Source organism: Lucilia cuprina, chromosome 5, assembly GCF_022045245.1.
Source record: "Lucilia cuprina isolate Lc7/37 chromosome 5, ASM2204524v1, whole genome shotgun sequence".
In the NCBI taxonomy this organism is placed as follows: Eukaryota; Metazoa; Arthropoda; class Insecta; order Diptera; family Calliphoridae; genus Lucilia; species Lucilia cuprina.
In genome coordinates this window covers 58,094,074-58,120,885 of record NC_060953.1, presented here as the reverse complement: position 1 = coordinate 58,120,885, position 26,812 = coordinate 58,094,074, and the positions used below count along the sequence as shown (strand labels likewise).

Genomic DNA, 26,812 nt, shown 5'->3' with positions numbered 1-26,812 from the left:
TCAGTTCTAGTTCAGTTCTAGTTCAGTTCTAGTTCAGTTCTAGTTCAGTTCTAGTTCAGTTCTAGTTCAGTTCTAGTTCAGTTCTAGTGCAGTTCTAGTTCAGTTCTACTTCAGTTCTAGTTCAGTTCTAGTTTTGTTCTAGTTCAGTTCTAGTTCAGTTCTAGTTCAGTTCCAGTTCAGTTCCAGTTCAGTTCCAGTTCAGTTCCAGTTCAGTTCCAGTTCAGTTCCAGTTCAGTTCCAGTTCAGTTCCAGTTCAGTTCCAGTTCAGTTCCAGCTCAGTTCTAGTTCAGTTTTAGTTCATTTCCAGATTTAAGTTCCAGTTCAGATTTAGTTCGGATCTTGTTCAGTTCTAGTTCAAAAACTATGCTTAAAATTTCTAAACAAAAAAGCTTAATATATTAAAATTGTGTTTACATCACTGTTTTAAAAAATTTTTAATTGATTTCCTTTTCGATTTCTTCTTAAAAATTCCCAATTTCTTTTTTGTTAAAAAGTATGTTTAAATAGCACGAACACTTGCAATCTGCCAAGCGGTGAAGGCATTCCCCGAGACAAGGTTGCTCACATTCCTTAATTGTGAACATTGAATTTGCTCTTTAAAAAATTGCTGCTTTAACCATTGAAGAAAAAGTCTTAAATAAAAACTTACATGAAGAAAAAAACACTTCTGCCGAGTTTCAGTGCTTTGGTAAGCGGTTGTGTATAAAATACAAAGCTTTAGGGGATGCCGCTGTGATCGCTTCTTTTTTTGTAACTTATTTTATTTATTTAATTAATTTTTTTAAAAGCGATCTGTGATTTTTTATTTAATTTATTTTTAAACTTGTTAAGGACTATTTTCCTAATATCGTATTTATTAAATGATTAATAAATTTTAATTTTTATATAATGTAAGTTTAATAATTCTCATTCTACTACAATATTATACTATACAGAGTCATCAAAAATAAGTACTAAACACACATGAATATAACGGTTTGTATGTGAACTTCCATAATATTTTTGTCAAACTTGAAAACTCCATTTAATATTTATGCTCATTTAGCCTTTTATGCAGGTTAGGCAGATTTTGTAATTAAAAGTAGGACTTTTGTAAGTTCTGGTTTATGATTTTGTTTCATGATTCCAGAGTAAACATAGAAGTATTAGTTTTCTATTACAAATTGCTTGACGTTATCACGAAATTTTTCTATACAAAACTTTTCCATAAAAGTTTTTCCGTATTCCGTATTTTTTTAGGAAAATATTAAAAAACTTTACTAAAGGAATCGAACCTGGGGTCTTTAAACCTCTATAGATATTAAGTAAAAAAATAAAAAAAAAATTTGCAAAAAATTTCGTAAAAAAAGAAAATTTTTTGAAAGAACAAAATTTTCTATGAAAAGAAAATTTATAATAAATTCTTAAGAAAAGAATTTATATAAAGAAGTTTGTGAAAACCTTCCTACAAAAAAAAATTCTTTAAAAATTAAGAAAAAATAAATACAAATAATTATTGGAAATTCCATAAAAAGAAAATTTAATGGAAATTTTTTTCTGAAAATAAATTTATGGATAATCTCTTCGCTTTCAACAATTAATAATCTTACCAGAACTTATGAAGGTCTTAGAAATGTTGTTGTTGTAAGTTCATTGTTTGCCTCGTTTAAATGTCATTTAATACTATCCATACACACACAAACATTACACATATAAAATTTAATGTTTATACATAAAACTCACACATACAAGTTTGCATGTGTATTAATGATTTGTCTTAACAAACTTATTGTGAAATAACTGATAGAGAAGATAGAGAGAGGGGTGACCCAACCACAATTACGTTGACTCAACTACCCATAAAAGGACCATCATAGAAATTCAATCACATGTAATTAAAATCACACACAATGACAATCACACAACTAAGTTCGAGCTGTAGTAAGAGTGAAAAGGAAGTGGAGGGTGCCTGCAGTTCGCGATAGTTAAGATTATAATAAAATACAGAATAAACTAAAGACTAGGACTTAGACTAGAATTTAGACCAGATAATAGACTTAACTATATATTAGACTATAGACTAGAACACAGACTAGACAATAAACTAAAATAGACTAGACTATAGACTAGACTATAGACTAGACTATAGACTAGACTATAGACTAGACTATAGATTAGACTATAGACTAGACTATAGACTAGACTATAGACTAGACTATAGACTAGACTATAGACTAGACTATAGACTAGACTATAGACTAGACTATAGACTAGACTATAGACTAGACTATAGACTAGACTATAGAATAGAATGTAGACGAGACTAGATTGTCTAGATTACATACTAGACGATATGCATACTAGACAAACTAACTAACTAACTAACTTAATAAATAACTAACTAAAAAACTAATAGATGTTTCAAGCATTTTTTTAGAACATTACAAAACAATTTTTTGTCAATTTTTTATATATGCTTGTTTCTTATATAAATACATATACTTGTATGTGTGTGTTGCCATTTTCAATAATTTCCTGACAACTTCCTACTTTTTGTCTCTCCCACTCTATGGGCCTATAACTTCTAACATTCGTTAGCAAAGTAATTTTGTAATAAATAAAATATTTTCTTAACAATATTTTATTTCGTAAATTTTTTTATTAGTCAAAAGAAAAAGAAACCAAAACAACATTCATGTAAACATAAATTTAAATTTGTTGTAAATTGTAAGGAAATTAAAATTAATGGCATTTTAAAATTTAATTATATATTTATTTTGTTGGTCTGTTGTTTTTGCTTTTGTTTTACATTAAGACAATTTTACAAATTTTAAGGAAAATTCCAAAGTTTTTTTTGGGAAATATAAGAATAATTGAATTTTTACTACAAAATAAAAAGAAAACAACAAAAAACAATTAGTTTTAGTTATGAAAAGATGAATTGAAATTGAAGATGTTTTCAATTTTATTTAATAATTTTATAGCTTTTTTAGGGGAAAATTGAAACATAAATTTATATTACACCAAACAGTTGCAAAAAGTAAAGTTAATTGAGTATGAATTTATTTAATTTAAAGAAAAATAAACAAGATATTTGTATATCTATTGTTGAAAGAAATTAAGGAAGTTTTAAAAATATTTGATGAAATTGTAATTGATAATAATATAAAAGGAAAACTCAAAAATATATTCAATTACATTAAGAATAATTATTATTAAGTCAAACATACAACATATAATATGAAAAATAAATTTATTTTCTTTTTCTTTTTACAGGTAAATATGAATTTAAAAAACAATTTAGTGGAATGGTAAGACATTAAACTACAATCAACATTATACTTCTTCAATTAAGTCCCGCATCATATTTATTCCCTTAAAATAATATTTACTAAATAATTAAGATGAAAAAGAAAAACATAATTGTTACAAGCATAATATTAATTAAAAGCTCTTGGGGGAATCATGTTTATTAAAATATCTGTTAAATCCCCTCTTAACTTAAAAACTGTTTACATCCCTTTAAAACTAGTAAACATATTTATTTCTTAAGAACTTAACTTCCCTCTAACAATCCCTCCGCTTGAATATTAAACCATTTTATTATTACCCACCAAAAGTAATCGTGTGCCTGTTGTGTATTTATTTGCAAAACTGCTTTCAAAATATTTCTGTTCGTTTATAAGAGTTTTATATCCCAGAAAATAGCGTAAAGAAAAGAAATGTATAAAATATGAAGATTTTTTCTATATACAGGAAATTATAATAGAATCTCAGTTCTTTTTTCTTTTTTGAAAAAAAAAACGGAAGTTTATAAACTTGAGCGTAAAGCAACCACACCAATACGTGTAATCTTTATTAGTACGTGTGTGCTGATACTAACCCATACATGTATGTGAAAATTATTTGTAATTGAAATAAATTTTTATTTCTGAGAAAAAAATCAAATACAGATAAATTTGTTAGCAGTTTTTTTAATGCTATTAAAGATTTGTTGTGTGGGTTGAAGTAGTGATTTTACACATGTATAATCATTTTTAGGAAAACACCCACATACATATATTCCAGCATATTAAAACCAGTAAAAACACTTAAAAAGTGACACATTTTCATTTTAACAAAAAAATAATTCAAGTATATGAAGAAAATTATCATTGACATACAAGTTTCTCAAGTAAATGTATAAAAAGAAAATTATACTTTTTAAATGTTATGCAAACGAAAATGTTTTTTACCATTTAAGATTGTTGGCTGTGTACGTGAAATACATAACTTAAGACGTTTTAGTTAAGTGAATAAAGACTTATTTGAAACAAAAAGACGTTATTTTCATTAAGATTTTATATTAAAATTTACATAAGTACATAACGTGTAATATTGTAATAGAGATTCTAATGAAAAGTAAAAGTGTATTCATTTTTGTTGTAAAAAAACTTTTTAAAAAAGTGTTTACTTGATCTAAATTTCCCACTAAACGTATGATGAATTTATTATCTTATTTGAAATTAAATATTAAGTATACGTCCTCATTTATAATTAAAATGTGACATTAAGGTGGTTTCTTATTGGTTATTATTCAATTTGTTACAGATAAATTGAAAATAGTTTGTATATCTCTTAAAAATTATTTAAAAGTTTCTATACACTTACATATGAGTATATGTATTTTGTACATTTATATCATTCTTTGAAAAGTGGAGATTGTTTTTCCCACTTTTAGTTTTCTGATAGTAACAACCATACACTCCATAATAATTCCTATAGGAAGTAATTTAAATTGTATCTGAATTTGTTGCTAGCAAAACACAGTAACAAGATTTTTTTTTATCTTAGGACACGTGTTGTACAAGGTGTTTTCATATTTACGTACTTGAATGTATGTTTGAGCATAAATATAATAGTATTTTAGAAAACAGGTTCAGTTTATTTTTTGCTAAATTTCATCACGTTTCTTAGTACTTAATATAAATAAACTCGAATAGTACTTCCGGTAAAATGGGAGAAAAAATTCACAGATATACTACATAATTTACGAAAATGGCTTTAACAACCATAAAAAAATTTAAAAACAAAAGTTTTGATCTTTGGGCCTAGAACTGAACAAGAACTGAACTAGAACTGAACTAGAACTAGAACTAGAACTGAACTAGAACTGAACTGGAACTAGAACTGAACTAGAACTGAACTAGAATTAGAACTGAACTAGAACTGAACTAGAACTGAACTAGAACTGAACTAGAACTGAACTAGAACTGAACTAGAACTGAACTAGAACTGAACTAGAACTGAACTAGAACTGAACTAGAACTGAACTAGAACTGAACTAGAACTGAACTAGAACTGAACTAGAACTGAACTAGTACTGAACTAGAACTGAACTAGAACTGAACTAGAACTGAACTAGAACTGAACTGTAACTGAACTAGAACTAAACTAGGACTAAAGCAGAACTGAACGAAATTTATTTGTCTCGCTCCTTTAAACATCATCAATTACATACACACAGATGTTGCTCATTCCTTTTATTTTCTCTCCAACTTTAATCTATGAACTTAAAATTAAAATAGAAAAACTTTCTAAAGTAAACACATACAATTTGTTTTATTCTTTGGAAAAAAATTATTTATTCAAAACAGGATTTTCTGTCTTTTCATATTCATTCTAATTAATTTGATGTTTTATTTATATATTATTTTTGTTCTTCTGTTATTTAACATAAAATTAAATAAAAACTAAATAAAACTATTAGATATAAAAGGGTAAAGATGAAAAAAACTCAACTTCAATAAGCAAATTTTATCTGTTGGAATGTTGTTATGCAAAAAGAATTTAAATTTATATAATCACCACAATTTGTTGTTAAAATGTGTTCCTTTTTGCTCTAGAAATGTAGCAGAAATGATAAAGTTTTGCAGCAGAAAACCAAAAAAAAAGGGCAAAATATACAAAAAAAGTTGATCCTTTTTAACACAACGCCAACCTAAGTAAATTTCATTTCATTAAAGTTATTTACCTAAAACACTACATTATTGTTTTGATAGTTTTGCAGAGAACCCATAAGAAAATTTGTTATGCAGATTTTTAACAAACTGAGTGACATTTAAGGGTCGAGGTTGACGTTTACAGAAAAAAACTAGAATATTTCCCTTAGGCAGTAATGAAAACATGTATTTTACAAATAATAATCAAAAATAAATTGTCTATTTATTTAAAATTATAAGTTATTTGCTATTGTTTTAATGTGTATGTTTCTGTAAATAGGGTTAATATTTCCTGCTGGGAATGTTGTAATTTTTTGCTTTCTGCCTTTCTGTCGGAGTTTTTTCACTTTGAAAATATTTTCTATTTTGTATTATTGAAGTTCATATGTAGCACACATGTAGAAAAAGTTTTTGTATGTATTTGTAGTTTTGAATGTGAACAAAAATCACAAAATTCCTTAAAACTAAATTTAGAAAAGTTTTCTTTTTGTTGCAGACTAAACAAAAAATTTTGCTTTACCAACTTTTTTTACGAAATCTATATATTTTTAACTGTTGTCGTTGAAGGCTGCAAGTTTTTTTTAACATAGTAGAACTTTTAACAAAGTTGAAATATATTTAAATAGAATTGATAAGTTCGACTTGATTTTTATCAAAAATTCAAAATTTCTATAGCAAATTTAAAAGATCTATATATTTTTTACAGAAAATTCAAAAGCTCGACAAATTTTCCACAGAAAATTTAAAAGCTCGACAAATCTTCCACAGAAAATTTAAAAGCTCGACAAATTTTCTAATGATAATTCAAAAGTGTGATAAAATTTGTAATGAAAATTTAAAAACTCGACAAAATTTCTGATTAACATAAAAACATTCGACGAAATGTCTATAGAAATTTCAAAAGCTCATCTAAGTTTCTATTAAAAATTATTGATTTTTTTTAATATACCAAAAACCGACCAAGTTCTATAGATATTCAAAAGCTCGACCGAAATCAAAAGTTTTAAAGGTAATGTTAAAGCTCGCCAAAATTTTAATAGAAAACCTTAAAGCTCTGCAAAATTTCTATAGAAAATTCAAAATCTTCACCAAATTTTCATATAAAAATTTCATAAAAAAAATTTTCATAAAAAAGTTCGACAAAGTTTATATAAAAAATTCAAATTTCAACCAAATGTCCATATGGAATTCAAAAGCTCCACCGATTTTCTATAGAAAAATTAAAAACTCCACCAAGCTGTTAAAAAAATTAAAAGTTTTACCAATTTTTTATATAAAATTCAAAAGCTCCACTAACTCTATACAACATTTATAAAAGCTTGACTTAGTTTTAGCAGTAAATTATAAAGCTCGACTAAGTTTTTATATAACATTTAAAAACTTCAGCGAATTTATATATAAAATACAAAAGTTTAACAAAATTCCTATAGAAAATTTAAAAGCTCCACTTAGTTTAAATAGAAAATTTAAAAGCTGCTACGAGTTTTTATATTATAGTTAAAACTAAACAACATAAAATTCAAAAGCTCGAAAATTTTTCTAAAGAAATTCAAAAGCTCAATCGTATTTCCATAGACAATTCAAAAGTCCGATTAAATTTCTAGGCAAATTCCAAAAAATTGCTTAAGTTTGTACATAAATACATAAGCTTTGCAAAATTTTATTAGCAAATTAAAAAGTTTAATCAAATTTCTATAGTAAATTTAAAAGCTCAACAAAATTTCTATTAATAAAAAAAATATAATTTCTGTAAAAAATTCAAAAGTTCTAATGGTTTTTTTTACGAAAATTTTAAAGCTCGATCAAATTTTCTATAGAAAATTCAAAAGCTCTATTGAGTTTCTATATGAAATTTAAAAGCTCGATCAAATTTTCTATAGAAAATTCAAAAGCTCTATTGAGTTTCTATATGAAATTCAAAAGCTCGATCAAATTCTTTGAAAATTACAAAGTTTTTATAAAAAATTCAATATCTCCACAAAAATTCTAAATGAAATTCAAAAGCCCGACAAGTTTTAAAGCTCAAAACAAGGTACTTTTATAAAAAATTCTAAAGCTTTACAAACTATCTATAGAAAATTCAAAAGCTCGATGAATTAAAATTTGAAAAGCTTCATTGCAGTTCTATATGAAATTCAAAAGCACGACCAAATTATTTGGAAAATACAAAGTTTTTATAAAAAAACTCAAATTTTTTTAACAAAATTCAAAAGCCCGACAAATTCTAAAATTAGAAAAGGTGTGTATATAGAAAATGCAAAAGCTTTACTAACTTTCTATTGAATTTCTATATAAAATTAAAAAGCTCGAGCAAATTATTTTCCAAAGTTTTTATAAATAACACAAAATCTCCACAAAATTTCTAAATTAATTTAAAAAGCCCGACAAATTCTAAAACTAGAAAAAGGACATGTATATAGAAAATTCACAAGCTTTCTATAAAAAATTAAAAATTAAAAGTTTTAACAAAACTCTATTCTATTGTAAAGTTCAACAAGTTTGTATAAAAATTTCAAAAGCTCAAAAAAATTTGTATTTAAATAAAGCTCGACAGTTGTTCTGTATAAAATTTTTAAAGCTCCACCATGTTATACAAATTTAAAAGCTCTACAAACACTTTTATTACATAGAATTTTTATCGTAAGTAAAATGTTTAATTTTATTGGTTATGCGCATTATATGTTTTACAAGTTTAAATATGCAAGATTAAACTCTTTTTTAAGAAAAAAGCTGAATTTCATAAATAAACCCACCCCCTCCATAAAAATAACAAACAATTTGTATTAATTAATTCCTTATTATAAATCTTTACATGTAGTTTTGTAATTAAACATCTGTGTTTGTGTTGGAGGTTTTTTCCTTCTTTTTTTTCCTGCAACCGTCAGCATATGTTTGTGTTGGTGTTATTATATAAATATTTGGTTTTCGTTTTTTTGAAGAACCTATAACAACTATTTAACAATATACATATGTATATGTGTATGTGTATATGTATTTAAGTGGCCCACATGTGCAGATATAATAAAATAAATTAAAATTTAGCTATTTACTTTGTCTCTCCGTCTGTCCTTTCCAAACATTTGTTAACTAAATTGTATTACAAACACATATAAGTATTTCAAGTACATAACATCAAACTATCCTATACATATATATATGCTACATAACAAAACAAATATAAATCTGTTGGTTTGTATGAAATTCTCACAGTTGTTCACTGTTTGTCATGGTTTACAAGTTCAAATTAGTTTTTTGTGTGCATTTAGCGCTTAACCAAAAAAAAACTGAAAAACACAAACGAATTTCTAAACTGGACACAGTAATGGTAGGACAACAACATCAGAGACAACAACCAAAAACTTCTAACTATGTATGGAGAGTGGAGCGTGGGGTTTGTTAAAAAAGTGCCAAATAAACAAAAAGTTAAAATGATAAAATTAGCACGTACTTCATATACATATAAAATAAATAAATATACTAACTCACACTTAAACAAAGTAATACATAAGCAAATATAATCAAAAACTTATACACATACACTTACCGACACATGCAGGCTGTTGTGGACTCAAACAAGTGTAGATCCCACACCAACTAAAAAGGAAAAAAATAAAATGAAATATGAGTTTTTATTTAAAGTATACGGAGAGAAAAAATCTAGTTAAATAAGAAGATATAAACGTTATTGATGGATTTCAGAAAAACTAGAACTGAAAATACAAAATTAGGAAACAACTTTTAAAAAAAAATTCAAAAATATGACAAATACTTTACAAAATATTTCAAATTTTCTAGGAAAATTATTTATACTTTATAAAAATCTGTTTATTATTTAAAAAAAAAACTCTATAAATGTTTAGATGAAATTCAAAAGCTCACCAACTTTCTATAGAAAATTATAAAGTTTTTAAAAAATTTATAAAAAATTAAAAGCTTGACAAATTTTTTATAAAAAATTCAAAACCTCAACATTTTTTAAAGAAAATTTAAAATTCCACAAAATTTCTCAACATTAATCAAAAGCTTAATGAGTTTTCTATATAAAATTCGAAAGCTTAATAAATTTTTTAAACAAAAGTTGAAAGCTTCTCACATGTTCTGCTGAAAAAAGCTTAACATTTTTATTCTGTAGAGAACTTAAGAAATTAACAAATATCTACAATAAATTCAAAAGCTTTATTTCTATTATTTAAATAATATAAATGTTCTACAAACTTTTAATATTAAAGCCAAAGCTTTGCAAACATTTTGTTAAAAATTCAAAAGTATAAATGCTCTACAAGCTTTAAATTTTAAAGCCAAAAGTTTTGCAAACATTCTGTTAAAAATTCTAAAGTTCAAAATATAGAAAAAATTATAGAAACAATTTAAATAAAAGATCGATAAATAGTCTACGAATTCAAAAGCTCAACAAATTCTATATCAAAAAATAAAAAGCTTAGCCAATTTTCTAAGTAAAATTCAAAAGCTCAACAAATTTTGTATAAAAATTCGCAAGTTCAAGTAATTTTCTATAAAAAAAGTATAAATGCTCGACAAAACTTGTATAGAAAATTCAAAAGCTCAACAAATTTTCTATAGAAAATACAAAAGCTCGACAAGTATTCTATAAAAAAATTCAAAAACTCAACAAATTTTCAAAAGCTTGATAAATTTTCTATAGATTTTCAAATGCTCAACAAATTTTTTATAGAAAATTCAAAAGCTCAGCAATTTTTTTTAATTAAAAGCTCAGCTTATTTTTTAAGTAAAATTAAAAAGCTCAACAAATTTTCTATAGAAAATTTAAAAGCTCGGAAATTTTTCTAGGAATTTTAAAAGATCGGCAAATGTTCTACAAAAAATTCAAAAACTCAACAAATTTTCTATAAAAATTAAAAGCTCAACCAATTTTACAAATAAAATTTAAGAGCTTAACAAATTTTATACAAAAAAATTAAAAGCTCAGCCAATTTACTAAGTAATATTTAAAAGCTCAACAATTTTTTTTATAAAAAATTTTAAAATTCCAAAAAAATTTCAAAAACTCAATAAAAAATTCGTTCGACAATTTTTCTATAGAAAGTTCAAAAGCTCGAAAAATATTTTATGGAAAATTTAAAAGCTCGACAACTTGTCTATTAAAATTCAAAAGTTCGACAATTTTTAACAGAAAATGCCAAATGTCGACAATTTTTTTAGAAATGTTTAGAAAACTAAAAACATTTCTACGGAAAATTCAAGTTCAATTAATGTAGAAAAATTAAAAGCTTAACAGGTTTTCTATAGATATTTCAAAATCTCAACAATTTCCACATGGTTTATGTAAAAATACAAAAAAAAAAATACAACAAATATCTATCAAAATTTGTCACATAACCTATTTTTGCTATTACCGTGCACTATGCGTGTTTAATACTAACATTACTCTAATTGAATTTCTGTGTTAAAATCATTAAGCGTGTAAAATAAAATGTCTAAATAGAGTTTTCGTTATTATTAATACATTTTGGAGTGCAACAAGAAAAAAACTTTCTAACTTGTGGCGTGAGTGGCAAGCAAGATTATTTAATTTTTTTTAACATTAATTTCATAACTAAGTAAGTAGTTTTTTCGTCAATATAAAATCATGTTTTTAACTATAATCGCAACCATATTTTATGCCAACAACTTAAAAAATTCTATAGAAAATTCCTGTGAAAAAAGCTCAGCGATATGAAAACACAAATACCACATTTTTTACAAGACGTTGAAAAAATCCTGATAAAATTGCAATTGCATGTTTTTAAGAAATCATAGAGAGAGACTCATTTAAGAAATAATAGGGAGAGACATATAAAAATTGTTTAATGAAAAGACCATTAGCACCAGAAAAGCTTGATATAAATGTAGAAAATTTAAAAGCTTTTTTAAGTTTTTTTTTTAGAAAACTTGAAAGCTTGACAACATTTCCATACAAAAATTAAAAGTTTTTACATACAATTTCATAGATAATTCCAAAGCTTGAATTTTTTTATAAAATGTCAAAAGCTCAACACATTTTTTATAAAATATCAAAAGCTCAACAAAATTTCGTTAGAAATTTTAAATCTCGACAAGTTTTTTTTAAAAAAGTTTAACAAATTTTTCTTAAAAATTTTAAAAGCTTTTTAAAAGCTTTCTTAGAAAATTCAAAAGCTCGATAAACATTTTATGGAAAGTACAAAAATTTAACAAAAATTCTATTAAGATATATAAGGGTTTTACCAATTTTATATAGAAAATTAAATAGCTCGACTTATTTTCTATTAAACTTTTAAAAGCTTGACTAATTTTCCTAAGAAATGCCGAAAGCTCAACAAAGTTTCTGTAGAAAATTCAAAAGCTGAACATGTTTTCTACCACATTTTTTACAAGACGTTGAAAAAATCCTGATAAAATTGCAATTGCATGTTTTTAAGAAATCATAGAGAGAGACTCATTTAAGAAATAATAAGGAGAGACATATAAAAATTGTTTAATGAAAAGACCATTAGCACCAGAAAAGCTTGATATAAATGTAGAAAATTTAAAAGCTTTTTTAAGTTTTTTTTTTTTAGAAAACTTGAAAGCTTGACAACATTTCCATACAAAATTAAAAGTTTTTACATACAATTTCATAGATAATTCCAAAGCTTGAATTTTTTTTATAAAATGTCAAAAGCTCAACACATTTTTTATAAAATATCAAAAGCTCAACAAAATTTCGTTAGAAATTTTAAATCTCGACAAGTTTTTTTTTAAAAAAGTTTAACAAATTTTTCTTAAAAATTTTAAAAGCTTTTTAAAAGCTTTCTTAGAAAATTCAAAAGCTCGATAAACATTTTATGGAAAGTACAAAAATTTAACAAAAATTCTATTAATATATATAAGGGTTTTACCAATTTTATATAGAAAATTAAATAGCTCGACTTATTTTCTATTAAACTTTTAAAAGCTTGACTAATTTTCCTAAGAAATGCCGAAAGCTCAACAAAGTTTCTGTAGAAAATTCAAAAGCTGAACATGTTTTCTCTTGAAATGTCAAAAGCTCAACAAAGTTTTTATAGAAAATTTCAAATCTCGATAAGTTTTCTTTAAAAATGTCAAAGTTTGACAATTTTTATGAAAAATTCATAAATTAACGAAGTATTATATAGAAATTTAAAAAGCTCTACCAATTTTTATATATCGAAAGCTCTACATTTTTTTTAATTCAAAATTTCTAATTTTTTTCTATCTTTAAGGCTTGACAAATTTTCATAAGAAATGCAGAAAGCTTAAGAAAGTTTTCATAGAAAAGTCTAAAGCTCTATATTTTTTCTTCATATATCAAAAGCTCAATAAAGTTTTTATCGAAAATCGTAATTTCTACAAGTTTTCTTTATATAGAAAATTAAATAGCTCGACTTATTTTCTATTAAACTTTTAAAAGCTTGACTAATTTTCCTAAGAAATGCCGAAAGCTCAACAAAGTTTCTGTAGAAAATTCAAAAGCTGAACATGTTTTCTCTTGAAATGTCAAAAGCTCAACAAAGTTTTTATAGAAAATTTCAAATCTCGATAAGTTTTCTTTAAAAATGTCAAAGTTTGACAATTTCTATGAAAAATTCATAAATTAACGAAGTATTATATAGAAATTTAAAAAGCTCTACCAATTTTTATATATCGAAAGCTCTACATTTTTTTTAATTCAAAATTTCTAATTTTTTTCTATCTTTAAGGCTTGACAAATTTTCATAAGAAATGCAGAAAGCTTAAGAAAGTTTTCATAGAAAAGTCTAAAGCTCTATATTTTTTCTTCATATATCAAAAGCTCAATAAAGTTTTTATCGAAAATCGTAATTTCTACAAGTTTTCTTTAAAAATTTAAAAATTTTGACAATATTTCCTTATAAATGTGAAAAAGCTTGTTATAAATTATTTAGAAAATTCAAAAGCTCGACACATTTTTTTTTTTTTAGAATAAACACACATTTCGCAAATAGATAATTTTTTTACAAATATTTTGCAAATAATATATAGACATTTAAAAAGCTCTAGAACATTTGAAAGCTCGAAAATATTTTCATAAAAAAATTTTAAAATTTCTTCATACATTTTTATCTTTAATTTCTAAATATAAAAGTTCTACTTATTTTCTATCGAATATTTAAAAGCACGGCGAATTTTCTTATAAAATGGCAAAAGCTTAACAAAGTTTTTATATAATATTCAAAAGCTTGCCAAATTTTTTTAATAAAAAGTTAAAAGCTCAACAAAATTTCTATAATTTTTTTTAGAAAATTTAAAAGCTCAATACAATTTCTATAGAAAATACAAATATTCTAAATCAAATTCAAAAGCTTCATGAAATTTATATAAAATTTAAAAAAAATGAAAAGCTCATTAGTTTTTATATAAAATTTAAAAGTTTGAAAATTTAAAATTTAAAAGCTTGATTATTAAAAATAAAAAAAGCTCAAATAATTTTTATATACGATTCAAAAACTCAATCAATTACTATAGAAAATCAAAAGTTTGCCAAAAGCTTGACAATTTTTCCAAAGAAAATTCAAAAGCTTTGCAAAAATACTAATTTTGTGAAACTTTTCATTGGAAACATAAATGCCCCTAATGTTTTATGTTTAATTTGACTAAGGCGACGTCTTTTTTTCAGCCATATTAGCTGGAATTAGAATATTATGTAACTTTTTTTTTATTATATTTGATTGATATTGAAAAGCTTTAAATGTGACTTATACAAAGTAAAGAAAGTTGCAAGGCAGTAGTTAGCAACAATTATATTGAACTATTAAATGAAATCATGGATATGTAATTATAAAATTAAAAAAATGTTATATAAAATGTTGAAAAACAACAAAGGACTTCAAACAACTTCCAAACCCTTTATATAATGTTTTCACATTAAGATGCATTTAAAGCTTTAGTATAGTATTCATTTTATTTTACACAATTTTGTGCTCCAACACTGATCTCAAAAATCTTTTTAACTTAATGGTCCACACATTAATAGAAAGAAGATTGCTGAAGCATTCTAAAGTACAAGTGGCCGGGTGTAAAATGTTTAAGTTAATGAAACAGGTTTTAAAATTCAAGCAAAATGAAAAGAAATTATATTCCTATTAGCAGGCAAAACTAAAATTGTAAAATAAAATGGAATATAATGGCAAGTTAAGAGTACCGTCTTATGGATGCCCAGGGATACATGAACAGATTTTTCAAACACCTAAACATTTAGTTGTTAGGCTATTAAATGAAAACAAGTAAAGCTTTTCCTTAAAGGTAGTATATTTTAAAACACCACGTCCTTTAGAATAGTTATTCCAGGGTAATAATACTTACACTCATTGGCATTGTATGCATGAAAAGTTTTTGGGAGTTTGTAAACGTGTCTGCATGTCTGTCTTTCTGCCAGCCTGGCTGTGTTGTTGAATACATTAAAATACTTTTAAGAAACTTTGTAGATTTTACTACTGCATGCTATTGTGAAATGTTGATGAAAAAAAATATTTTTACAACAAAAAAACCCCAAAAGGAAATGGAGAGCCAAAAAAATTATGGATTGAAAATATTGGAGAAATTATTTTCAATATTTTAATAGAAAATTTTTGAAAAAAATTTCTATAGAAAATTAAAAAGCTCCGCAAATTTTCGATAAAAAAAGATCTTTAACAAATTTCGTAAAAGTTTTAAAATCTGGGCAAATTTTATTGTAACAATTAAAAAGCTCTACATATTTTAAAACTTAATAAATTTTCTATACAAAATAGAAAAGTTCAACAAAATCTCTGTAAAAAATGCAAAAACTTTTGAAAGCTAAATTAAATTTCTATAAAAAATTTAAAAGCTTTTGAAGCTCAACTAAATTTATATAGGAAATTTAAAAGCTTATGAAAGCTCTATTAATTTTCTATAGAAATTTTAAAAGCACGACAAATTTTCTACAATAAATTCAAAAGCTCAACTAAATCTCTATTAAAAATTTTAAAGCTAGACAAATTTGTTAAAGAAAATCTTAAGTTTTCAATTGTTCTAGAGAAAATTTTAAAGCTCATTGAAAATTCTTAACAAAAATCCCCCAATTTTCTATAGAAAATTCGTGACCTTACCGAAAATTCTATAAAAAATTCAAAAACTCAACAACACTTCTGTAAAAAAGTAAAAACTCGAGAAAATTTCTATAATATAAAACAAAATTTTGCAAATGTGTTGAAAGCTCTATAAAATTTCTAAAGAAAATTTAAAAAACTTAATGCAATCGCAATAGTATATTTAAAAGCTTGAGAAATTTTCTATAGAAAAAGTTTTTCTTAAAAAATTTTAAAAAGTTGGTAAATTTTCAATAGAAAACTCAAGAATACGATAAATTTTCTACAAAAAAATTAAAAAGCTTCACAAATTTCCTTTAAAATTTTGTGCAGAAAATGAAAAAGTTTAAAAAAATTAAAAAAAAAGTTTTTTTTCTATATAAAATTTAAAAAAAATGTCTATACAAAATTGTATAGACATGTATATTAAATGTACTGTGCAAAACTAAAAACCTCAACAAAATTTAAAAGCTCAACAAATTTTTATTACAAAATTAAAAATTTTTCTTAGAAAATTTGAAATGCTCAACAAATTTGTCTAAGAATATTCAAAAGAAAATTTAAAAAGCTTTTAAGAAAATTTTAAAACTATATAAAATCTCTATAAAAAAATTCAAAAGATCAATAAATTTTCATTATAAAATTCAAAAGCTCAAGAAATGTTAATTGCGAAATTTAAAAAAAATGAATTAATAAAAAAATAAAAAGCTCAACAACATGTGTACAAAAAAATTCAAATGATCTTAAGAAAATTTGATATAATTTGAAATATCAACAAAATCTACATAGAAGATTCGAAAGCTCGAAAGTATTAAAAGCTCAACAAGTTTTCATTAGAAAATGAAAAAGCTCGACAAATGTAAAAGTTTAAGCTTTGAAATCGAAATACAAATTTTAATTTAAAATTGGAAAGCTTTTGAAACATTCTTTAAAACATTTATATCCCTACCGACCACCACTTTAGTAGGGATGGTATTTTGGGTTTGTGCTGATGTTTGTAACGCACAATAATATTGGTCCTATACCCACCTTAAAGTATACCAATCGGCTCAGAATCATTTTCTGAGTCGATTTAGCGATGTCCGTCCGTCTGTCCGTCCATGTAAACCTTGTCATCAAACTACAGGTCGCAATTTTTAAGATAATTCAATGAAATTTGGTACATAATCTTATATTGTCTCAGGGACGAAGCCTATTGAAAATGGTTAAGATCGGTTTATTATTTCACCTAGCCCCCATACAACTGAACCCCCGAATATGGCTTGTAAACCTTGTAATCAAACTACAGATCGCAATTTTGGAGATAATTCAATGAAATTTGGCACATGATCTTTTATGGTATCGTAGACGAAGCCTATTGAAAATGGTTAACATCGGTCCATTCTTTCACCTAGCCCCCATACAACTGAACCCCTCGGATAGGGCTTTTAAAACTTGTAATCAAACTACCGGTCGCAATTTTGAAGATAATTCATTAAAATTTGGCACTCGATCTTCTATTGTACCAGTGACGAAGCCTGTTGGAAATGGTTTACATCGGCCCATTATGTAATCTAGCCCCCATACAACTGAACCCGCCGAATAGGGCTTTTAAGTTCGTAATTGTGTTTAATACACTCGTATGTGGACAAAAACCTGCCAAACCATGTTTTAAACTTGCCTTGATGACTTAGAAACGATAAAGTTTAATAACTGCTTAATTTAACCTTAAATATATATTTTTTACAGACATCGAATATGTGAAATAACATATTTACTCTCCCTTGGAATAAGCCGTGAGTGGCGGGAGGGCTTAAGTACTTCTTAACTTTTAATATATTTAATTAAAAACTTAGAAGGAAACTAATTATTCCGCGAAATACACTGTGGTGTAGGGTATTATATGGTCGGGCTTGACCGACTATAACATTCTTATGTGTTTTTTAAATACCTTTTCAAAGCAAACAACACAAGGTCCATTACTCATACATACTTTATCTTGTGAAAACCTAACTATATACTTCAATTCTTTAACTCCAACTCCTTTTTTTTAACAACAACAACTACTTACTACATCTGCCCACTTAAAAGGCATCCGTAGTAGTACAGCCTTTTACTCCTTTAACAAGTATTAAAGTTTACATACATTCATATAGATTCCCTAGAGTATTGGAGCTTTTATGAGTTTAGTGTAGGCAATTAATTATTATGGCTTTACAGGAGTGTATAGCCAATAGACCTTTAGTTTTTTGTTTTCTACTGATACATATAAAAATTTGCTATTTTTCTTTAGCTTTTATATTTTTTTCTCTTTTCATTACAGTTATGGTAGACATAAGGCTGGTTAGGGAATGAGCGTGAGAGTGAGTGTGTGTGTGTAGGAAGGAGTCTATATAAAATGAAACCAAAAAAAAAAAAAAAATAATGTTTAATATAAATTGCCTTAAGAAGCCAAAAATAAATTTTATTGAAATTAATTAGGAGTTTTAGGCAGACAAATTTATTTAGATTTCTTTGGTCCTTTGTTAGTGGAAAGCACAAGAAATATGGAGGGGATTTGTTAAAAGAACAAAACAAAAATAGGGACTAAGGTATTTCTTATAAAAGAAACTGAATATCTATAAGTAATTGCACAGGATATGTTTTTAACATATGCTTGTCCTACGAGAAAGTCAATCGTCCTTCAATAGATTACGAAAAGACAGCAAAAGGGACACTAAAGTCTTCGCCCTCGTTTACAAAGAGTTAATCCGAGACAAAATACAAAATAAACGTAAATGGAAATGACTGTCTTTCCCGGTGCATTGACTGTCTTTCCCGGTGCATTGACTGTCTTTCCCGGTGCATTGACTTTTTGTGGATGTAGCAACACTCTTAAAAATGTACCAATTTTTCCTCTTAATACCCTACACCACTTTAGTGGGGAGGGTATATTGGGTTTGTGCTGATTTTTGTAACGCACAATAATATTGGTCCTATACCCACATTAAAGTATACCAATCGGCTCAAAATCATTTTCTGAATCGATTTAGCTATGACCGTCCGTCTGTCTGTCTGTCTGTCTGTCTGTCCGTCCATGTAAAACTTGTAATCAAACTACAGGTCGCAATTTTATAGATAATTTAATGAAATTTGGTGCATGATATTCTATTACCCCAGGGACGAACCCTATTGAAAATGGTATTTTTTTTTCGTACACAGGTGTAGGGTATTATATGGTCAGCTTCGCCCGACTATGACTTCTTACTTGTTAATAATGTGTTGTGTCACTCAACCTCAAAAACCGCTTAACTCATATTTACCAAAAATAACTCCTGTTTCATGAAAAGAAAATCTCATTATAGTTTTACTAAGAAAATTTTTCCGTCCGGTTTCTGTTAAAGAAAACAACAAATATTTATCTCATTTTTGGGTTATTATTAAATTTTTTTAATAAAATAATAAAACACACATTATTAAATTAACAAAAAAATGCCTCATTATTAAAGTAAAAGCAAACATGAATTTCAGTTACAAGAAATAAAAATTAACGTAACGAACGAATGACTTTCATAAATTAATATTAAATTTATGAGATTTTTTCGTGTTCTTAAGTCGGCGTCCATGCGTGAGTATGGGGATATGTGTGAGAATGTGTAAAATGTGTAATTAAATCCATTCATCTGCACCCGCATGTTCACACACACATACACACACTTAATTTATGATAAACTTTAATTAAAGACAATGAATTGAAAGGATATTATTATGGTGGGTATAATGGCAGCGAGAGCTTTATATGAAAATCTGTTAAGGAGTAAAGATTGTGATGTCTTAAGGATGGAGAGATAAAATTGTGGGATTTATTTTTAATGAATGAAGTAAAATTTTATTTACTTTTAATCTACAAATTTCAATGAATTTTCTGTGTAATTTTCCAAAACTTTATAATTTTTTTTTTTAAAAATTCAAAACTTTTTAAGGTTTTTAAAAATTTGTCATAAAAAACCAAACACTTGATGCCTTTTTCATGAACAAATCCAAATCTTCTAAAACAATTTCTACAGAAAATTTAAATTTTGTAAACATTTCAAGAGTTTTCTGAATCTTCTAAAGATAATTCAAAAAGCTTTATGAAAAGCTATGTTATTATCTTTGAAATATTTAAAAGTCTTATAAATTTTTAAAAGATAACAAATTTATAGTAGATAAAAGAAATGCTTTTAATATTCCACATAAAACTCAAAAGCTTTATTGATTTTTGAAAGTTTGAATGTAAATAAAGTTCAAACTGTTTTAAAAGAAAATTTAAAATCTTTATCAATATTTCACATAAAAATGAAAAGAACTTTATACGAAACTTAAAAGCTTTATCATATTTCTACCATAAAGCTTTTGATTTTATACAAAAAAATTTAAAAAGCTTTATAAACTCCACTACCGCTTCATCATTTTTCTACAGAATACTCATAAAGCTTTTGATTTTATAAAAAAAACATTTCAAAGCTTCAAAAACTACACATAAAACTCAAAAGCTCTACAGAAAATTAAAATGCTTAACCATTTTTATTTTTTTTATAAATAAAAAAGCTCTATCAAATACATCTTTAAAATGTTATACAAATAAATCAAAAGCTCTATAATTTTTATATAAAAATATAAAAGCTCTAAGAATTATAACATTTTTTTAATAATTCCTTTTATCAATTTCCTATTAAAATTAAAAAAACTCAATAGAAAATTAAAAATCGCAACCATTTTTAATTTCTAAAACAAAAGCTCTATCACACATCTTTAAAATATCATACGAATAAAACAAAAGCTCTTCAAACAATTTTTAAGGAAAATTCAAAATTTTTATCAATGTTTTACATGAAAATATAAAAAAAAATAAAGTTTTGATTATATACAAAAAACTTTAAAAAGCTTAAAAAACTTCCTACAGAATATACATAAAGCTTTTGATTTTATAAAAAAAATACTTCAAAGCTTTAAAAACTGCATATTAAACTCAAAAGCTACAAAGAAAATTAAAAAGCTTTAATATTTTAAATTTTAAATACAAAAGCTCTATTAAATATATCTTCAAAATTTAATACAAATAAAACAAAAGCTCTATAATTTTTCTATATAAAATATAAAAGCTTTTACAACTGTTTTCGGATAATTTAAATGTTTTATTTATTTTATATAGAAAATTTAAAAGCTTTTAGCAACTTTTTATAAAAAAAAACTAAAAAGCTCAAACATTTTTAATATTTAATACAAAAGCTCTTACAATTTTTCAAAGAAACTTAAAATGATTTATTTACTTTTAGAAAATATAATTTTGTTATTAAATGTTCTATAGAAAATATGAAAGCTTATACTACATTCCTTTCTTTTGTATAGAAAGTTCAAATCAATCAAATTCCTCTTAAAAATACAAAATCTGTTAAAATTTTGAAAAGAAAATACGAAGCTTTTACTATATTCTATATAGAATTTAAAAAAAAGATTTATCTGTTTTGTAAAGAAAGTTCAAATACAATCTGCAGGAAATTTCTTATAGAAAAACGAAATTTTATTAAAATTTAAAAAGAAATAACTATTTTCTATTGACAACTCAAATCAACAATTTTAATTACAAATCTAAAAAGTTTCATTAATTTTTATTAAAAATTTTATAACAAATTAATGAAAAATTTTATAGAAAATTCAAAAGCTTTATTACTTTTTTTAATTGAAAAGTTTTTATAAAAAGGTTCTAAAAAAAGCAAACATTTCAATGGAAAATAAAAAAATATATTAAATTTGTTTGGAAATATAAAAGCTTTGTAAATCTTCTTTAACAAATTCAAAAGTTCTTCCAGCTTTCTTTAGACATATAGATCAAATGCTATAATCAGTTATTAGTGACAGTTCAAAAGCTCTAACAAATTTCTACAGAAAATTCTAAAATTTCAATTATACGTCTTCAAAACTTTGTTCCAACTAGTTATTCTTCTATTCATTAGAACAACTAAACTAAATGTGTTAATATAAATAAATGTATCTTCATTACAATCATTGTCATAGAAAAATAAATTCTAGTAATTGTGTTTAAACATTTAAGTATATAAGTGTTTGCTTTATGTTTGTGTGGGTTTTGTTGTGCAATATTAATAACATTTTTCATACTGTCAGTGTACATGTCCTTTCTGTCTGTCTGCCTGTCTGTCCAATGTCTAACATGATGTAGTATGTTTGTCTTAGTAAAGGTGAGTGTATTTAATATTTTACTTATCGTTGTATATATGTAACTAGAAGGATACACATTTATATTATCATGTATAAGTATGAGTAACACTCCATAGTTATATCGTATATAAAGGTAACAAGGATAATTTTATTAATAAATTATTATGTTAACAACATTTCACATTAACCCACAATTAAGTGAACGATGGTGATGATGACATTATTTAAAACCAAAAAAAAAAAAAAATTAGTTGTTTTCATAAATATTTTATAGGCAATAAAGAAATAGTAACAATATTTTCTCAACTTATTTACCTAAATTGTTTTTTTATTTTTAACTTTCAATCTTTAATAAAACTCATTTTTTGGTATATTTTTCTTTTACAAATATTAGCTTTTATATAGCAGATTAAAAACGTTATTGCTATGATATTATTTTCAATTTCTATTCAATAGCCAATATTTTGTTAGATGAAAAAAACACTCTTTTTCAGTTTGTGTTTATTCATAAATATTTGACTGAAAGCAATTTCGTTTTATTGCAGCGAAACTGCAATATTAAAAATTTAAATGGACTAAAATATGTTACAAACCAATTGCAAATAGACGAAATCAATAAAATTTTTTATTGAAGCACTTAAATATTTTTGGAATTGTTGTTAAGTAAACAAAAGAACAAAAAAATATTTTAAAAATTTTTATATTCATACACTTATATGTTTAATAAAGTACTTAACAAAGTGCGTATACTTAATATTTAATTAAAAATCTATCATACGTAATGTATAGTAATGAAAGTTCAATATTATACAACGAATATATTAAAGCTTTCTTTTATTTTTATTAGAGAAAATTTAAAATCTATATACATTTTTAATGTAAAACACAAATGCTTAAAGTAATTTCTATAGAAAGTAAAAAATTCGTTGAATTTTTTAAAAATATGCATAAGTTTTATAAAATTTCTATCAAAAATACAAAAGCTCGATAAATTTGTTATTTTTGCAAGGTAAAAGTTTCTTAAGATTTCCGCTGAAAATGAAAACCGCCTTTACAATTTTAATAAAAAATTTCTATTTTTACAAATTTTCGAATTTTTCTTAAATTTTATATAGAAAATGTAAAAGCTCGATATAATTTCAATCTAAATATTCAATCTAAAAAATATATAGCAAAAGCTCAATAAATTTAATATTCAAAAACTCTTGAAATATTCTACTGAAATGCACTTTGAAGTTTCTCAAAGAATTTCAAATATTTATAGAAAATTCAAAAGCTTTTTTCTATGTTTTCAAGAAAATACTAAAGCTCATTATAGTTTTTAAACAAAACCAAAAAGAAATGGAACAATCAGGTATCCAGCTATTGATAATTTAAAAGCTTAAAAGCTTAATTTTCGACAGAAAATTGATTAAGCTTTTAATAAACTTAAAATTTCTATTAGAAATATAAAAGCTCGGTACAATTGATATATAAACTTAATATTATAAATCAGTTTTATATAAAAAAAACTTACTTAGTTAGTTAGTTAGTTAGTTAGTTAGTTAGTTAGTTAGTTAATTAGTTAGAAAATGGAAAAACCTTCTAACTACTAAACAAAATTTTATGTAATACAAAAATTTAAAATATAATTATCATTAACTATTTATTACTCAAAAATAAATTTAATTTCAATTCACTTACTGTCCATGCCTTCACATATAAACAATTTGCTTTCGAAAAACTTCTCCACCTCGATTTTCAACATCATACCAAATACATTATTTATCAATTTGGAATCATCAAATATTTAACACAAAATGTTGACATAAATACAAAAACAACAACACGTTCAGTACAAACCAACCAACTAACAAATATATAAATTTTTAAATGATGATTTTATTTCAAAAATTATTACAGTTTTTTGTTTATTTCGAGCAGACATAAAAACTAATTAAATCCAATGGATTGCCAGACACATCACATAAGAGGAAAGCAGAGTAAATACTGTAAATACTCGTATAAATGTTGCAAAGTGTATATTTATTATTATTTTTTTAACGTCTGTATGTGAGTGATTGTAGAATAGAGAAGAAAAAAATCCAAAATATTTTAGTGTCAACATAAATCAAAATCAATTAATAATTACAACCGACAAACAACACAAACATAAATAACAACCACAACTAAAACTACATAAATGAAAGGAACAAGAAAAAAAATCACCCTAAATCTCTTTCGACATTTTGTTCTTTATTGTGACGTGGTTTTGTGGGTGATTGCTGAAACAAAATTTGGTTTACCTACTAGACCTGTGAGGGGTTTAAATGATGCTGAGCTAAAAATGATTTTTTCTGTTCATTATGCGCTATATGAGTTAAGGAAATTTGAGTTAATCTTTAGATTTGTAACAAAAGTAAATTGGACAACACTAAAGACTAGAGAATGGACTGAATTACAAACTAGACTATAATTTCGACTAAAGACTAGACTATAGACTAGACTATAGACTAGACTATAGACTAGACTATAGACTAGACTATAGACTAGACTATAGACTAGACTATAGACTAGACTATAGACTAGACTATAGACTAGACTATAGACTAGACTATAGACTAGACTATAGACTAGACTATAGACTAGACTATTGACTAGACTATAGACTAGACTATAGACTAGACTATAGACTAGACTATAGACTAGACTATAGACTAGAGTCTAGTTAGATTAGAATACAATCTGTTGACTAGATTTTAGACATGTACTTCCCCATGTATATCGAATAAATCGATATAAATCAATTTTATTGGACTTATCCATTAGTTTTGTTTATCACTCGCACACTTTTTAAAATTACTCTGCCATAAACAATGAATGAAAGCGACTGTGATTAATGTTGCAAAATATTTGTTGCAACACAAGTTGTATGTCGTTGGTTTTTTGTTTTTGTCAGAAATATTCGATTGTGTATTGGTCTTTCAGTTTCCGTGTTGTCTGGGTCGGGGTCTGGTTTTCGCGGTAGAATATATATATATTTGTTTAATTTTTTTATAAATTTTTCAACAAAAAAAAATATATTTGCAAAAAAGTAGTATACTCGTATGTACTTGTTGTTTTTTACATGATTTTTATTTTAGGGTCAGTTGCTGTTAAATGTAATAAATCATTGACAATGACAACTCATACATAAGAAAAACAACAATATAATGGAGGGTGTTTAAAACTCAAACAACAAGTGCTGTCTGTAATAAAAGCAGCAGCTAAAGCAAAAACAAAAAAAATTACAGTGAAATTGTTGTACGGAAAATTGATGTTCGTTAGGTCGTTCACTGTTTATAAAGTGTAAATCGATTTTTGTATAGTTTTTTCTTTGCGTATAAATTGAATATTTTGTTAAGAAATAGGGGGGGAGGGTATAAAGGGGCCTTGATGTTTTTTTATTTAATAAACCTTTGAAGAACTTTTTTTACAGGTAAGTTTAATTTGAAGCAAATATCAAAGGCTGTACTGAGAGTACTATAGTCTAATACAATATAGCAAAAGTTGGGTACCTTAAATGAAATGAAATTAAGTATAATCGGTTCTTATTGAATAAGAATTTATAAGGGAGGGCTTTTTGATACATTTATGAATACACAATAAAATTCGCTACATTCTTAAATAGACGATTTAAATCTTTTAAACAAGTTTATTTTAATAACAATCATTATCTGAAATATTTTCTTTTTAAAGTTTGAGCAACATCTCCAACATCTGAGTTACTTCTTTTAAAACTAACTTTAAAAAATACAAAACTATTACATTATTCGAAACCATCCATAACATGACATAGATTTCTATGTTTCCCTAATCCCCTAAACAAACAAAAAAAAATAATAAAACACCAAATACCCATATGTCTCATCTATTCATCATCATCAACATCATTATCATCAGTAAATGTAAATAACAAACAAAACAAACTGTTTATTTAGGCTGATGAAAAACGCAATTCATGTAAAATCAAAAAGATGCTTTCAACTCTCCTAGGGATGAGTTTACGGAAGATCTCCTAAAAGTTGCACGGAAATTCATCTACAAAAATCAACAAAATTATGCAAAAACAAAAAACTGAGGCTTTGAATGACAAAAAAAAAACAGCGAACAAACCAAATTGAAATTCTTGTGGCAGAGTATACAAACGCAAAAGTTGAAGAAAATGAAAAATAATATTAGAAACAAAAAAAATTTACAACAACAAACCCGGAAGACAACTTGACTTTTCTTCTTCTAAATCAACTAAGTTTGTTTTACTTTGCATTTTTTCTAACAATTTTTGCATTTTAACGGAAAGGGAAGTCAAAGTACAAACATATGTACATTTATGCCAACACACCTACACGTAGAAATTTTTGCTTTTACACTTTTACATACTAACACATGCATTCAACAACTTTTCATATGCCACAACCAGCCAAGGGAAATTCTAATTCTGAAATACCAGTAACTTTTACCAATAGAACTGAAGTAGAACTAAACTAGAACTGAACTAGAACTGAACTAGAACTGAACTAGAACTGAACTAGAACTGAACTAGAACTGAACTTGAACTGAACTGGAACTGAACTAGAACTGAACTAGAAC

General features: G+C 25.2%; 1 protein-coding gene across 2 annotated transcripts in view; it reads left to right on the top strand.

The window, feature by feature from the left end:
• Positions 1 to 26,812, top strand: part of LOC111683168 — a 114,925-nt gene that overhangs the window by 26,507 nt on the left and 61,606 nt on the right. The window lies entirely within an intron of this gene.